Below are 17,622 nucleotides of genomic sequence, written 5' to 3'. Positions count from 1 at the left end.
AATTTAAAATTTTGTGTCCTTTTGTCAATGTAATGATGGAGTCTGCCTACAATCTCGTTTTACACATGTCATATGTAGATACTGTACTCCACAGAACACACAGTGATAAACCTTAAAACACTTTGATGATGTGATACTGTTCTATTCTGTGGCTATGTGCAAGTCTCCCAATTAACTCTTCAAGAGTGTCAACGTCTTCCATCGACGGTTTTCCTTTTGTCTCAGTATTCTTTGTTAACTCTAATGTCTTATGTTACTCTCTGTATCATTATACTAAGAAAGTAAATCTATGCAACTAATATATTCATAGATCTATAAGAAATATCTGAAAACAACCTAATTCAAAGTAAAAAATAGTGAAGCAATGTTAGGCTCATTGGCTAATTTGTTTCTGGGCCACGGAGGCTGACTCTTAAGTTATTCTACACTGATGGAATTTACTATTGAAAAGATGAATTCAGACATTATGGCTTCACCTTGTAATTGCAGATTTCATGTCCACATCAATCATCTGCTATGTTTATAAAGCCAGCCATAAAGTTCAGAATATACTGTGCTATCTAGTATTATCTTCAGCCTCCTTCCACAGCATTTTAGATTTCTTCAAATGACAAGATTTTGGGGGAGGGGGGTGTCTCTCCAAACTGCAATGGCCTATTCCATAAATAAAAGAAAATTCTGAGACTTAGAATTTCAGTAATCTTTTCCAAGGTTACTCTCTAACCTAAGCTTTCTATTCCCATCCAAACTGTATTTCTGCTGACACCTCAAAGGTCATGTAATTCATATAAGTTTATAATATTTATATGATTAAACAGCAAACTCCCTTGGTGCTTTTTACTTTTGCTGGTTGTTTTCAAAACACTTTGTACTGTATTTTTTATTATTTAAATTTTATAATGAACCACTGAAAACTTGAATGAGTTGACATAAGATAGAAACATTCTGAAATAATATGAAAGAGGACTTAAGACATGAAAAGCAAAGTACCTCAAAGCTTATAATTTATAATTTAAGATTCTCCGAGTTTTGTGGTATGTGCTGTGGATATCTGTATAAATAAAACACTGATTGTCCAGTAGCCAAGAAGGAAGTATAGGCGGGACTAGCAGAGAGGCGAGAGGAAAAGGAGAGGAAGGCGGAGAAAAAGGGGACACCAGCTGCCGTTCAGGGAGCATCATGTAGAGGCAACAGGTAAAGCCACAGAACATGTGGCAACATATAGATTAACAGAAATGGGCTTAGTATAAGAGTAAGAACTAGGCAATGGTAGGCCTGAGCTAATGGCCGAGCAGCTAAAATAATATAAGAGTAGGTGTGCTTATTTTATAAGTGGGCTACGGGACTGCCGGGGCTTGGCAGAAGCTGGAGAGATTCTCCAGCTACAGGTATGTGCTGCAGAGAAGCCAGGAAAAGTGCCACATAATTATAGGGGGACCTAAAATGGACAAAGGGTTGATACGCTAGTCTTCAATGAAATGTAACAACTGAAATTTTTGTGGAGGAAAAAGATTACAGAATCAACCATAACAACAACAACACACATTAATTGGACATGTAACATGTGTATGTCTCCATGGTAACCATCTAGAGTAGGGCTGATCATTTCACCCATTTACAAGTAAAGAAACACATTATGGAAACGTACATAACTAGTTTAAGGTGATACACGTAAGACACGAAGGAAACAGAAATTGAATCATGGAAATCTGATGCTAGAGCCCGCTCTCTAACAGTACGGTCACCAGCAAAGCAGAGGAATTGTCTTCATAGGGAAGGAAGAGCTCACTGAACCACACAATTCTGTAAGATGTTCATACCGAAGCAAGTGAGCCTGAATCAAGTTTTAAGTTATCGTTTATTGTAAGAACAACAGTTATGAAGGAAGAATAAGTTAAATTATAAGTACCACATGGAAGAAAACATGCAAAAATAGGACACGGGACACAACCCAGGATGACTGGCCCATCACAAGGCTTTGGCGTGCAACAAACAGGGCCAATGAGGTTTTTGCTAGATGTTGCTCTGAAGTGTTTAACGCTTCATCCCATCATGCTCAGGGCCACCAGGAAGATTGTCACTAGGATAGCATAACTGGCCTTCTCAATCTCCACTGAATTTTTTTTGGGGGGTGGCATAGGGAGAGGTTCAAGACAGGATATCTCTTTGTAACAGTCCTGGCTGTCCTGGAACTCACTGTGTAGACCAGGCTGGCCTTGAAGTCACAGAGATCTACTTTCCTCTGCCTCCCAAGTGTTGCAATTAAAGGCATGCACCACCACCTCCAGGCTGCCTGCACTGAATCTTAAGAGCACCCAGTGATTAATTTATAAGGGAAGGCTGGGAAACACTGGCCTCCATAATTAGAGGCCTAAGGTGTTGTAATATGGACCTGTTGGACTAGTTAAGAAATCAACTACAAAAATACATTTTAGTCAATGGAGAATCTTGGCCAAGGGTTAGTTATTAAATTCTACCATGGAACAAGTACAAATTTCACTCAGTATGATAATGACATTTTAAAATTAATGTCCAAATCTTTAAAGTTTAGACACACATACTTAAGCACAAGTTTCTGGAGTTTCCCTTAGGATGTTTCAGCCAAGAAAATCACAGTGAAATTATGCACACATGACAAAACCTTAAAAGTCGATGAGCACGTGTCATTGGCTGTGCTATTCTGCTACTTTTGGGTGTGTTAGAATTCCCATAAACTTGCTTAAAGACCAAAAGAATTAGTTTTGTGCCTAAGCAACTTTATAAATCGATGTAAAAGAGAATTTTCATATAGTTAGAGTGGCTAATCATTTAATTCCAGAAATCTTTCTTCAAAATATTTTAAAGACAGGGCAATTCATTTAGTCTGGAGCAATTTTAGGCATCATTCTGTTGAAAGGACTTCCAAATCTGTCAAGCATCCCTCCTCAGAATGATTCCATGGTGGGTGTTGTACTCTGTGAGTGTGGACCACGGGTGTGAGATTCAATGCCACAGTTACAACTTGAACATAAGTGTGATGATGCCTCCAAGACTGCCTCTCTTCTCATGGCATGCTTTCCTGGCACCCCACTTTAGTGGCTCGCTGATGGACTGCTGTGCCACCCACTCATTGAAGCCAAGCATTTACTAGAGAGTCTTGTACTGCTCTCATTCTTTTGAGCTTCTCTGCACCCTGGTACAGACTAAGGCCTTGGAAGTATGTGATCAGGTGGAAATCTTGAAGCTGGTATGTGCTTGTCATTCAGAAAGACACGCCTTTTAACAGCATATAAATCCCTCACTGTACTTGCCCACTATAAAGTGCATCATATTTTTCTTTCTGGAAAAATGGGTCAAATGAATTCCATGAGTTATTAAACACCAAACCCCTTTTAAACTTATTATGAGGCTGTGTTTATGGTAGTACATTTATAGATCCAGAGGCTTCTTCCATCGAAACCGAGAGCAGTTCTCAAAGAGCAGAAAGTAAATGTCTCCAACGATCCCAGAGGTGGACACCATACTGCCTGCCTGTGAACCACTGATGCCTGACTGGTTCAGTAGCGGCCCTGGCTTGACAGAGGGAGTCAGCAGACGAGCATGGATTTCCTTCAAGAACCCCAAAGACAAGCAGCCCTCCTCTGTATGACAGTATGTTATAGTGTTTTGGTTTGGACTTTAATAATCCAGAAGATCTAAGTTTTTATTTAGACAAATACAGCTTAGAAGAAATAAATGAAAAAGTAAGCAGGGCCAATAGAGAAAACATTGGTTCCAACTCTGAGGCAGAGATGCTGATATTCTTTCAAAGCAGGCATGCCCATCAACACAGGCTTCCTATTGCAGGAAGGCAAATTTGTAGATGTGCATGATTTTCAACTTTGTAGACGGTTGTTTTTGTTTGTTTGTTTGTTTTGTTTTTGACTCCCTCTTCTGTATTGTCCCAGGGAATGTCCAGTCCATAGCCTCTCTCTGGTCCCTTGACAAGAACAGCCTCTGTATAATAGTCTCTCTTGCTCCTTAGCCCTAAGTACAAGCAAAACCTGGAAGTCAATTATGACCATTCCTTTGGCATTGTACAAACATGTTCCACACATCCTTCTGCCCCTCAGTTTGCTGTGCGACACACTGCTCTAATTTTCACATAGGATCATAATTAGAGTAATTAAGATTGCCAACATCTTTGCTACTGGTAAAATTATCAAAAAATATAGCAATATTTTGAGGCCTAACATGTTTTCTCTACTGTGGGTAGATTTGTGAGAGAGCATGATGTAATGTTTCAAAGTTTAAAGACTCAAAGTAATAAATACTATATTTCAGTAATCTTATTTCATTTTTCTATTTAAAAAATCATTACAGTTAAAGAAAAAGCTTTAATATATGTACTCATAAATAAGTGAGCATTTGTGTGTACTTCTAAATGAGTTCTATGTAGAAATAAGGCAATAATATAATACAGTTCAATATTCATCTCTCAAGGTAAGATCAGGATTAAGGCATAAAAGTGAACACATGTTAAGTACTATATTGGCCTTCTGAATGGGAAAGCCAGTAATATTACAGACAATTCAAGGACAATCTATAAAATGGACCTATTTGTAGATGGAGATCATTACAATGAATTGTTGCAGGTGGAAGCACAATTTTCTAATGTTGGGGAAAGTCACATCAATGTCTACTGGACAGAATTTGCATAGGTAAGAATGCATTTACTTATAGACAAGAAGGAGTTTGCATTGTTATTAGCTATTCAAAGGACAAAATTATAAATTAGCTTCTGCAGAATCTAAATCCTGTGACCCACAGTAGCACACTTTGGTATCAAGTACAAATGCTTTTTAACCAAATGTACTGTATCCCTAAATACATACCACATACTTAGAGACTCCCTTCTGCTAACATTCAAAAGTCCAGGCCCCTCAGGCTCACAGTCACAATTTAACGTCAAACCCTTTCCAACATTTTCTGTTGTCTAGTCCAGAACCATATACCCTACTTAATTTGGCTAAAATTAATGACATAGTCCCAAATTCTAATAGGCTATCAAGCCATTCACAGTTGTCATCTCTTCCCAGATGCTGTGATGTACTTTTTCAGCTCAAGCTAGGAACTCCCATCCTAATTAGATAAGACTTTTTTTTTTAACTAGTTGGGTTTTATTATGGAATACCTGTAACTGTGTTTTGGCTTGGTCTTTGGATGGCCTGCTAAAGGATCTTAGTAAAAAACACTGACATCTCAATAAATGTAACAAAGAAGGACTATGTAAAAGCTGAAGGTAATATGAATGTGATTTTATAAGTTCATAATTTTATGGTAGTTAGTTTAAAACTGGCTCCCTAAGTATGCAGAACCTTTCTTTTTTCCAGGGTCATCCTTCAGCTAACTACAGTAAGGAGAGCTTCACGTCAACAAAGACTTCAGAGTTTTGATTACATGGTGGGAAATAGGGACATGATTGGATATTTTATATTCCAAGCATGGCTTAAGGTGGGGTTGGAAGTGTGGCAGCTTGTCTAGGCTTGAACAAGGATGTTTATGTGCTTGCTTAGCACTCTTAGAATAAGATGGGGATTTTAAGGTAGGATTCAAAGATGTCTAGAGTACTCTTTGACTGACGCTTTCTTCTGTGAGTTGATGTCATTCAGAATGTTCCTAGATGACCCACAAGAGAGGAAAGTAGTAGAGCCATATTAATGTGCAGTCACATGCATTGATGGTTCCCATTCTCAAAGGCAGGCACATAAAGGAACACCACAATGTAGTAAGAGACATTGGCAAGGCAGTGCACAGCTACTCTGGATTGAACACTCAGTAACCTTCCTGCCATCCTCACAGTCAGGGACACCATGGTTGGGAATCTGTCTTTAGTTTACTTCTAGTACAACAAGGAAATGGCACCGGGTGTAACATGTTCCTCTTTGTTCCTTATCTGTTACAGTACTAATAACCCTAGAACCTACACATTTACCTTTATGTGTGTTATAAACAACATCAAACTGTGGGGAAATGGCAATCATACTAATGTTATTACTGGGTATGGCACACAAAAACATGAAACTGTGTATTTCATTTAACTCTATTTTAGGTCTCCATGTTACAATTTGAATCTCTGTGTCTTTGGACAGCTTAGGTGTTAAAAGTGTGGATGCCAGCTGATGGACTAATTCTATTCTGTTCAAATGATGGTTTCATGAAAGTGCTAGCCTCATATTCTATTGATGAATTTATGGCTGAGTTGTCGATTGGGAGGCAGGAGTTTTTGGAAGAAGTCAATCGACTTCATTCCACACATATTCATACCATGACATCCTTCTTCCTCACAATCCACAAGCAATCTAAGCAACCATGAACCAAATTCTGAAAATTGGATCCCAAATAAACCTTTCCTTTGTTTTTTTTTTTTCTTTTCACAGCAACAGGAAGCTGACTAACACACACGATAATTAAGATTATCCTTCTGCTAAAACAGATAATACTCACTGGGATCTTGGCCAAGCCTTGAGATAGAGCTCTTTTATATTTGTTATTAATTTTTCAGAATAAGGATAGCAATTGTTTTCACCATGACAGCTCATACGTACTTTATTTTTGCTGATTCTCTTCCTGACTTCTTTCCCTGTCCCCACTCCACCCCTACTGATCTCATTTCTTTCCCCATTAACCACCATCCTTCTGCATGTAACCTATATTGGGTTCTTTTTATTTTATTCAAATGGTTGGTTCTTTTTTGAAAGAAAGTAATTAGTGTAACAACTTTAAAATGCAGTAACCCTCTTTCTAAAAATAACACACACACACACACACACACACACACACACACACACACACACAGAGAGAGAAAGGGAGAGGGAGAGAAAGGGAGAGGGAGAGAGAGAGAGAGAGAGAGAGAGAGAGAGAGAGAGAGAAAGGCAGACAGATAGACAGACTGAATAGCAACTAATCTTTACTTTGAGAAAAAATTCAAGCTATAACATTTTATTGCACAATCATCTATTACTTTGCAAATCAATTTCCCCAAGCATCTTAAAATGGATATATTAAAGTTACATCTGCTAAAACAAATTTAATCTTTTGAAGTTCCAATTCTGCCATGAGAAAATGTTTAAACACAAATTCTTAAGGAAATGTTTTTTTTTAATGTTAACCAAATACACACCATATTTAAACATAATATTTGAAAAAATACCCAGCATACTTTTACAAGTTCCCAAATCAAACTACAGTATATGAATATAATAAAGTTCAATTGACTTGACCTTATTCATGGCAAGCTACTATCTACTTCCTGTAAAATCACAGAGATAAACTTCACTTCAAAGTTCATTAGTTAAAGTTTTAAGAAAATGTCTGCATGGACAGCAATGTAATTCTAGAGCTTTTAAACACATGCTATCATATTAATAATGCTCACATACAATGTTAGTTACTAGCTAAAGCAGCATCATTCTGTTAGCAACAAGCTATTTCACACCCATCTATCTTCTTTCTTAACATATGGGCACATATCACACCTCTCTTTTCAGTCTCTGTGCTAATTGCCGTGAAGTTCAACTGGTACAAAGAAGACTTCAGAGACGGGGTGTCTTACATGGGAACACAAAGTTACTAGGTCAAAACTTGAGGCTGAAAGAGCGAGACCGGAAAGACATATATTCCACTAGCAGCAGTCTGCTCTCCTCCCCATCTCTGTGAAGTGAATACCAGGGCCGAGGGAAGAAGAAGGCTGTCTACACGTGAAGCACACCGAGGGCAAGTTCAGGATGTTAGATAATGCGACCAGATGCAGGATAAAATAAGCCTTTCTTAAGACATGTTTTAAAAGTTCCCCAGGGACATGGTGTATTTAAGAGAGTGCTTAATCCTTCCTAACATCTTCTTTACCAATGTTTTCTATGTAAGCTCTACTGACATTTGAATCTGGACATTCAAGGGGCACCCTGAGCATTGTGACATTGTTGGCAGCATGCTTGGCCTCAGCCTAGTCTATTCCAAGAGTTTACTTTCGCTGTAGCAGTATCTCCGGACATTGTCTAATTATCTCTATGGGTAGGTATTGGTTTAAATATTAAGGCAACTCCATGTAGTTAAAAGGGAGGTTTATTTTGTGAGCTGATTGGCCAGTAGCCAGGCAGGAAGTATAGGCGGGACTAGCAGAGAGGAGAATTGGGGGAACAGGAAGGCAGAGTGGGAGGAGACGCCAGCCTGCCATCCAGGGAGCAGCATGTAAAGACAGTAGGTAAAGCCATAGAACACATGGCAACATATAGATTAACAGAAATGGGCTGAGTATAAGTGTAAGAGCTAGACAATGGTAGGCCTGAGCTAATGGCCCAGCAGTTTAATTAATATAAGTTTCTGAGTGATTATTTTATAAGTGGTTGTGGGGTCTGAGGTGCTGGGCAGGAGTAGAGAACACCCCAGCTACAGTTAGGGTTGCCAGAACTAATATGTAAAACGAGGAGATAACTAGGTAAATTTGAATCCTGGACAAACAGAAAGTGACATTTTCGGTATAGATGTGATCCATATAAATGCCATTTATCTGAAATATACCATTAACTGTGCTACCTGACCATTCAGGAACCCTATTTGGGTAGACAGTAAAATATTGCACCTGAAAACCCCTGTGTTATATGTGTCAGTCGGTTAAAAGAGAACACACAGGAGACTGACCCACCCGATGTATCTCCTTCTGGGATTTACAGGCCCTAGCCTCCTGGGTGCACAGGGCAGCTCTAGGATGACCTTCACGGAAACAATGTGAGTTATACTTGAAACAATATGTGAAAAACCCTTAGTGCAATGGCTCACCTAGGAAACAATACGTCTTCATTGCCCTATCCAGGGATTCTTTACGAGACGTTGTCATGATATTTCTTCTTCTCTGGAGTACAGTTTCATTAACAGGATAGAAAACTATGGTGGACATAGCGGGAAGCCTGTAGTAACTCTGAATACTGTCTGTGCATTGAAGTCAGCTGAGACGTTTCCTCCTGGGTATCTGGATCCAACATTGGACAAGTCCACATTCCATGGTCTGGGTGTGGTCTGAATGTGAGGATTTTCAAAACTTGTAGCAGGGGCTGAGTACCTTGGAGAAAAAGGTGTCACATAATAACTGGTGCGTTTGTAATGAAGAGAAGAAGAAAGCCAGCTTTATTCTTTCTGATTTGGGGGCTGTAGAAAGCATCTTGGGTAAAATGTAGGGAATGGAAGCAATTATTTCTTTCATTCACTCAACAAATACAATATCTGAGTGCCATACCATATTCTCAACAGGAGGGAAAATCTCTGTTCTCATAATAGTACTATAGATAGACAGAAAACAAACAGTGGGCATTTTAATTTAATTTGAACATCTAAAACTAAAGTCAGCGCCAGCAAGGATCAAGCTCTCCAAAGAAGGTAATGAGAAAGGCAAATGGGAATAAACTACTGTGAGTTGACAAAGTATTTGTTAAAACTTTGCACTTGAAAGTGACATAAGCAGAAATGACACATTGGCAAGTAGAAGTCAATAAATAAATGGTGGCAGGAAACTCCTCAAAAATGAGGGTCATCAAGGCCACAACCTCTTGTGAGGTTGTAAATATGCAGAAGGAACTCGGGGGAATTCACACACTAACCAGACAGGCAGGGCAGAGGAGAATCTCTTTTGAGGAAGCTTACTTTGTTCACAGGTTAGTAGAAGGGCAAAGTTTAATTCCCATTGTGCTTTCTTCTTCTCAGTCACCAACAATGAGCTGGATTAAGAAGAATGAAAGTGCTAGGCTATAGAAATGTGTAGGCTAAGATGAATGAGGATGTGCATACAGGATACCCACAGCTACTTTACATGAATGGAAACACCTTGGTCCAGGAAACTGAGTGACTGAATTTTCATATGTGGCCACAGAGCCATAGACCTTTGGTGAATATATTTGGAGGGATTGTGATCTATTTGGGAAACATATACTGTATCTTGTAACAAACAAATACATGTATATGTATAATATATGCATACATATAATATATATGGGAGGAAATATGTTAGAAGTTTATGCTGTATTCAAATCTCAACTCACTAGATTTGAAGTTCCGGAGAGTAGCTAAGTGAGCTTCCTCGTTCCGTTGCTGCTCCAGCCTCTTTCTTCTCTTCTTCTTCCTCCTCCTGTTTGAGACAAGGTCTTAGTATGGAATTTAGGCTGGCTTTGCCAAGGCTGACCTCAAACTCACAATCCACCTGCCTCAGCATCCAAGTACTGGAACTATAAGTATGTACCACTACATCTGGTTTAGACCCATATTACTTGTAGCACATGGCACAGCCATGTTTAGTAGCTGGCATATTATACCACCATACTGATCTGCAAAACCTGTTAAGGAGACGGAGCAGAGGACCACCAACTGGAGCTCCTCTGTGGTGGGTGTGGTAACAGTGCACATCATTTTGCAATCCATCTGTGGGGAAGAAATCAGTCTCTTGAGAACTCCCGAACAAAAGGAATCTGAAAAACACAGTGTTGGCATGTCCTTAGGAAGATAAATCAGATTTGGTGGCAGCTAGATATTCTGCATCTGGATGATGGAGACTCTTTGAGACAACTGTAGGTGGGCCAATGATCTGAGTGTATTAGCTTCTTTTCCTGTTGCTGTGATGAACGACGAAATACCCTGACAATAGGAACTCATGGGAGAAAGCTCTGATTTTGACATATAGTTCTGGAGAGATGCAGTCCACCTGTTTGGGGAAACATGGTAACAGTCATGGAAGGTGTGGATGCTGGATCACAAGGCTGATGAGTCACAGGGCATCCACACTCAGGAAGCAGGGCCAGAACAGGAAGTGGGGCAGTGCTATAACACTTCAAACTCGCCCTCAGTGACCTGCTTCCTCCAGTGAGGCTCTACCTCCTGAAGGTTCTAGAACCTTCCAAAACAGCTCGACCACCTGGAGAATAGAAACACACTAGCTTAAAGGGAATACTGCACATTCAAACCAAAGCATCAACTTTTGGGAAATGGTGTTGAACTGGAATTGAAGGATAAAGAAACCTTGTAGGCTTAAGATAACCTGAGGGGAGGAAAACAAAGATCATTTGAACTCCAAACCTCAATTTCTTCTTCGTGGTAGGAAGACATTCAGCAAATCTGCAGCACTGTTTAGAAATAAAGCCCATCATCTAGGGGATTGATATTTCTTTAAAGTACTTAATGCAAGGAAATCATTGTCAACCTCAGAAGTAGTTTTTTTTTTAAATCTTGCTTCTTATAACTCCCCTCACATTTGATTAAATATCTACCTGAACAACAGAGGCAGATTTGTGGCTAATTCATTCCAAAGGGGCATTAAAATGGCATGATGGATGAAGTAGTTTCCAAGTGATCTCAGCAGGTCAGAATAAGTCAACACAATTTTTCTGAAGCAAAGCAGAGTAAAGATTTTCAGCCTTTGAGGTCTTAAGTTCTTTCACAACTTGCCATTTCTGTTCTGAAGCCCCACAGCAGCAACAGACAATACATAAATAATTGGAGATAGTTGTTTTACAATAGCACATAATTTATAATAACTATTGAAGACCAGACTGGATCCATAGACCATGGTTTTCCACCTCTTTGTATAGAGCAATAGCTAAAACCAGATGGTAATGCATCTAAATATGTTCAGTCTAGAAAAAAATGTGCCTAACCCTGTCCATATTATCTACCATGCTCTCTCTATTCATATATAAAATAGGCATTATTTGCTCTTGTTTTACATAACAGTTAAATTTCAATCAACCAATCCATCAAAACAGCTGCATCTCACACTTGGATAACCATGGTCATCCTGGTACTTCAGCAGTGTTTGGGTGGACTGAGAGAGGAGCAATTAACGCCTGAATTAAATGCAGATGGAAATTTGATATATGAGTACTTCCTATGGGGAAGCCCTGAACTCTTCTGCTCTACTCTTATCCCAATGGGAGCTGCCCTACACTTACTTCCCTGACCCTTGTCTACCTAGCCTGCTAATGAAGCTGAGCTAGACAGAGAGGCCTGAGGTTGAGGTTGTTGCTAATACAGGGAAGACCTTGGGTTCCAGCTGTGTACCGCTTCCCCACCGCACCCCCCCCCCATGACAAAAAAAAAAAAAAAAAAAAAAGGATTGAGACTTTACAGTTCTGAAAGGCAATTCCTTTAAACCCTTTCTGGTATAGTTTTAGATAAAACAAATATGTGAAATCTAAAACTGTAATTTTGCAAACAAACATTTAATAACTTCAAATTCATATATTTCTGATTGTAAAGATATTGAGAGAATTGGGGTAGGTTGAAACTAAAATCTTGCAACATAAACCACAGGAAATTGATAAGTTTCTTTTCAGCTTTAGTGCATCTCCATTCTATCCATTTTACTTTGTTTCTTTGTTGTTTTGTTTCTGGTTATGTTACATAAAGAAGATCCTTATTGGCACACATAAGAGACCAATTTCTGTCTCGCAATCTCAGAATATTCTTCAGAATATAGAAATGGCAGAAGGCGCCTGGAAAACAAATGTATTAGCCTGACAATATCACTCATGTTGTCTTCAGTGTATCAATCTTGCATAGGATTTAATAATACAAACTAAACATTGTTAAAACCCTCCTGGGTAAGCTAAGTTTCAGTTACAGTATTAAATGAACTCCTAAACCTCAGTGACTTGTTATATAATAAGTCTTAATTTCTTAATGAAATGTTCAGTTCTGCAAAATGACTCAGGGATCCAGATTCATGATCCAACACGTTGCTTCTGCACAATCTAGAATATATTCTCTATTAGGTACTGAGGCAGGGACGGCAGTACTCTGGAGCAGTGGTTCTCAATCTGTGGGCTGTGACCCCCCTGGGGTCTCATATCAGATGTCTTACTGGAGAGTAAGATGCTGGTTGTTCTATACACATAGGATGTTCTTCACACAGGTATATAAAGCATATATGTAATTTCTGCTCAGTGACTGCCCGAATTAATTTTATAATTTAGTGTATGGTTGAAAAGAAGCAAAGATGTGAAATCACTTGGAAGAAGTGTGAAGTAGCAGCCTCTTAAACTTGGCTAATAATTTAGAAAGGACAGACTCATGAGCCCTGACTCTATTAGCCTAGAGTTGGTGTGTCTGTGTGTAGCTGGGGAAATTGCTTTTTAAAAAGTCTCACAGCCGATTCTCATTATCAACAGGAAGTACTGTGAGCTAGTGTTTTTAATGCAGAGAAAATGAGGATTTAAGATGACTGTGTCTGCAATATTGGGCTGGACTAAAGGGGAGGGAGCTAAGCCCTTCAAAGTTCACTTTATATGCTATTTCATGGGGAAACACACATGCATATGTCCACATATCATCCTGCATGTTAGCAGGGCTGGCTGAAGTCCAGTGTCCTGACAATATTTAAATTTCTCTGTGTATTTAAAGATTCTCATCCCCTCCCATTCTGTCCTGATTCGTAGGAAACTAGAAAAACAAATATAAAGTGACAGCCGATCAGTCCTCGTTCAGTTCAATCAATAATTGTCACTATGGTGCTAACATCTGAGTGCCTTGGTAAAGGATGGGTGGGATGGGTGGAGGGGCCTTGCTTGCTGCTCTCATGGGGTAGCCAAAGGGTAAGATTTACCTTTCCATGTGTTAGAGTAGCACAGACTGCAACTTTGAATGTGGATGTATTGCTGTGTCTGCTCTCTCCTGGGGAGACTGAGGAATAAACAGTCTAGAATAGCAGAAATGTCCAGTGCCTGACTCGTTGTGGAATCGACGTTCTCTAGGCACTGCTGGATAATTTGTGGATGACTGCACAGGTTTGGGGTTCTTTTCCTGCAGCTGGCATTTATGCTGCATTCACCTGACATTATTAGCATCGTTCTCAAGTGGTATTTGGATCCGAGTGGTGGGGAGCAGGGCGTGCCCTTTACACTTAGGAAAGGAGGTAGTTCTTTCAATGTTCAGTCGTGTCAGTGTGTGCAGCCCAGCTGGGCGGCGGGTTGATGAAAAGCTGATCTTCTGACTCTGCGCTCACCCTGAGAGAGATGGATAGGCTTGAAGGCAGGTTCTTGTTCCATTGTTACACTCCAGTGTGTCTAAGGCTGAGCTATCACAGGTTCAGGTCCCACCCATCTCCACGGCTGCCTTCCTTGAAGGGTGGGAGAAAGGCTTCAACCCGACAGGGGGAGTCTGGAAACTTGGATTTTGGCATGAAAGCAACAGAGTTAGGTCTCCCCAAATTATAACTGCCCTTTCTTTTGCACTTTTCATTGTTTTCTATTCTTCATTTTAAAAAAATACAAATTCCAAGACAGGGAAATTATTTTTAATAATTCTAATCTAGAAAATCTCTAAATATAATTATATATCATACAACTTTAAAATATCTAAGTGTCTGAAATTAACATTAAAATGAGTCATTTAATATACTACAAATGCTTTCCTAAGCCTTTTAAGAATAATAAGAATGTTTTATTAATAAATAAGTCAGAGTAATGTGTAAAAACTTATTATAGGGCTGAGAGGAGAAGAAATGGAACGAGATCAGGAAAAAGGGTCTCAAGGATGTAGAGGTTGGGAGCACACTATGGCTGTGAACACAGTCCTGTGGTAGACGCTCTCTACTACAACCCCAAAGAGTCAGGCAGAAACCTGTGTTAGAAAGGAGAATTAGAATGTTTGCCTTCACAATATAACATTCTTCCCTGGAGATTCTGATCACCTGTTCCTAAACTCCTTCGTTGGGTTCTCACACGTGTAGGTAGATATCATAATACCCTTGGCATTCACTCAATCAGTTGAGTGAAAGTGATCCAGAAGCCCCAGAAGCTGCTTCATTCCAGGTATGGAGTATTTGGGGCTATAATTAGGTAATTATAATTATTACTTTTAGTAGGATGTAAAAATAGTACTGAAATAATTCTATGTTAAGTCGATGTGAATTATTATGACCTGGGTTTTAATTATAATTCTTAATGATGGTATTGCTAGGTCCCCATTTTGTTTCACTGACATAGAAGTGGTTTTCTGACAAGTGTGGGAACTAAATTTTTAATATTCTGAATTAGGAAAAAAAACAGTTATTTGGTGCATAGTAGGGATGGTAATGATTATAAATGCAGGGCAATACCATTGGGTCCATTCCTACTCTACTGACCATAGCAAAGCTTTAATGTTGCCATCATAGTTCTAGCTAACTATGTTATCATCTTGTTTTAGTACTCCCACACACTGGAACTCTCCTATTTTGTAAGTGTAGCCTTTTTGTGGACAGAGAAGCACCAAGGCTTTGAATTTCAAAAAAAAAAAAAAAAGTGTGTTTAAAAAAGAAAAGAACAGTTACAGTCCAGGGTAGCCCGAGTTTGGCCCTGTACCAAGTCAAGCTGTAGGCTAACTGACAGTTCTTGATGTACTGATTGTGTAAGAGATACATTCCCTGTTTCCTAATGCTTTTGAAACATCTTGGCTTGCTCAGTGTCGGCTTCATTGATCCCATCACTGCTTCTGCTTCTCCCATCAGAAATCTGACTCCTGACATTTCTATGCCATAGTAGTTGCCGGGTAGATGTTCTGACATAGTCTGATCCTTGAGGATCCAGGTTTCTTCTGTGTTTATTAATGTGGCTAGCCTTTTCATGAGAATATGAATTGCATTTTACCATTTTGTGTAACGATTTGGCATCAGATGCTCACTGCTCAGGTACTTCAATTTGAGGAAAAGGTCTATATTTTCTGCTTTCAGGTGAAATCCCAGTCCTCCAAGATCCAATAATATAGTTGGCATTAGAAAGTCTTTTGAAAAAAGTAGTGAACATAGTAGCGAATCTCTCTCTGATAGTTTCAGTGAGCCCGCAAGAATGCCAGGAGAGGGTTATTAATAGAAAAGCCACCGTGATGTCAGATTTGCAAAAAGATAAGATGTGAGCTTGAACCGGGAGAGCTTGGCAAGGTGTGACTGATAGGAGCGGGACCTGGGGAAGGATCACAAAGACAATATTAACCAGGACTTCATCTGCCACAGCCACCTTACAAATACTAACCCAGTAGGAAAATTTGAAAAGCACAAACCAATATATTTTGGAGATATAGTTCTGGTTGTTTTTAAATGCTTGGATATAACACTTTTTGGGTACAACAATAAAATCAGAGTGATCTTTCTAGTTTCCTTGTCAATTTTTTTTTCCAAGTTCCTACTTTCAGCAAAAATTGTCTTACTTGATGGGCTGAGGAATTGGCTCAGTGGAAAAGCATTTACTAACATGAACTAGAGATGCTGGATTTGATCCACAGACAGCTTTAAAAAGGGATTACTTGAAACTTTTTATGTTGAAAGGTAAGTTACTGACCTTATTTTGAACAATAGATACTGTAGTTGTTTCCAAAATCTAAAGAACAATGCGTCCTCAGAGTCATGTTGTCAGGGGAGACTTTCTTTAAATTTGGGGGATCTAAGGGAACTGCTCTTTAATTAGCTAATAATGTCAGCACATGCATGCACACAGCTCCAACCAATGAGCAAAATGCTTTTCCGTGAGCTTTTCACATAGCTTGTGGTTAATAAATGTCATAAAGTTGAATACTTTGGGAGCTCACAACACTGCTATGTTCAATAGACTACAATAAATTCAATTCTAAAACTATATCAACAATGAAGTTGCTCTAACATGTTTTAATATAGAAAGACTTTGATAAAAATTTAAGTAACTTATACTGTATTTCAAGTATGCACACAATGAAACAAGAAATAATAAGAGTTCATAAAGCCTTAAAAAAAAAGTTCAGCATAGTAGAAGACTTTACTAGGGTTTGATAGAAGTTACCAAGTTATCAAGACATTGTCTAAATAAACCACAAAGATGGGTGTACATACTGACCTATGATCAAAAGAAAACATATGCATGAGTATAGATTCACCATATTCTGAAGACAGAAGTGTACATTGTCAAACAAAAGGTCTAAATATCTATGGATTTTCCTTTTTCCTATACTTTTTCTCTCTGCATTTTCTCATTGGGAGCCATAGATATCTCTGTTCATCAAGCTCAATAAATAAAATATGACTTTGGTTGAAAAAAAATTAAGTAAAACAATTGATATAATAAATTTCCATTTTTTTCTTTAAAATGCAAGGGTACATATATCTGCATACACTACATGCTCACACTACTGCACATATACATATGGATATGTTATGTATTCCTGGAGGGATACAAAAGAAATCACAGAGCCTTGATTTTGCAAAGAGGTGAAAACGTATCACTATATAACTTTTTATACTCCTTGAACTTTTATTATGTGTATATATTTCCCTTTTCTTTTAAAAAGATAATGAAAAAATTATTTCAATGAGACAAAATATCACTAAGGAAAAGGCAGAGTACTCCTCCTTATCTAAGAATAAAATATGGCCATTGTGTTTGAGACTTAAGGCAAGAGGGTAAAATTAACTGTCTAATTGATGAAAACATGTATTACATTTTCACAACTTTTTCCTGATTGGAAATTCTACATACATGTCAGGATTATTTTAAAATTGGTCCCACAGAATACCAACATAAGTAATGATGTCTTCTGTATTAGTTTTTTCCTTTTTTTTGAAAAAGATTTTATTTCTATTTATGTATTATGTGCGTTGTATGCTACATGTGTGTAGGTACC

The 17,622-nt window shown here is 38.6% G+C and overlaps 1 protein-coding gene and 2 long non-coding RNA genes across 7 annotated transcripts in view; 1 reads left to right on the top strand and 2 right to left on the bottom strand.

Moving 5' to 3' along the window:
• The window catches only part of Oxr1 (oxidation resistance 1), a 317,223-nt gene that overhangs the window by 227,365 nt on the left and 72,236 nt on the right, over window positions 1–17,622 (top strand). Inside the window, exon 1 of one of the 5 annotated variants that reach the window (XM_059247540.1) lies at window positions 14,712–14,807. The exons of 3 other annotated variants lie outside the window; for them this stretch is intronic. The gene's annotated coding sequence lies outside the window, so the exon portion shown is untranslated. One more of the 5 variants, XM_059247543.1, reaches the window with a different exon arrangement.
• Window positions 3,544–11,185, bottom strand: LOC131896762 (uncharacterized). The gene is made up of 3 exons (XR_009375510.1): window positions 10,050–11,185; window positions 8,797–9,076; window positions 3,544–4,005 (listed from the first exon to the last, which is right to left on the bottom strand). It is a non-coding gene; the product is annotated as an uncharacterized LOC131896762 (long non-coding RNA).
• Window positions 14,415–17,622, bottom strand: part of LOC131896759 (uncharacterized) — a 9,223-nt gene continuing 6,015 nt past the window's right edge. The window contains exon 3 of the long non-coding RNA XR_009375507.1: window positions 14,415–15,935. This is a non-coding gene — a long non-coding RNA (uncharacterized LOC131896759). The remainder of the gene's footprint in view (window positions 15,936–17,622) is intronic.

This window comes from Peromyscus eremicus, chromosome 20, assembly GCF_949786415.1.
Source record: "Peromyscus eremicus chromosome 20, PerEre_H2_v1, whole genome shotgun sequence".
NCBI lineage: Eukaryota > Metazoa > Chordata > Mammalia > Rodentia > Cricetidae > Peromyscus > Peromyscus eremicus.
This window is presented reverse-complemented; position numbering and strand designations above follow the sequence as displayed.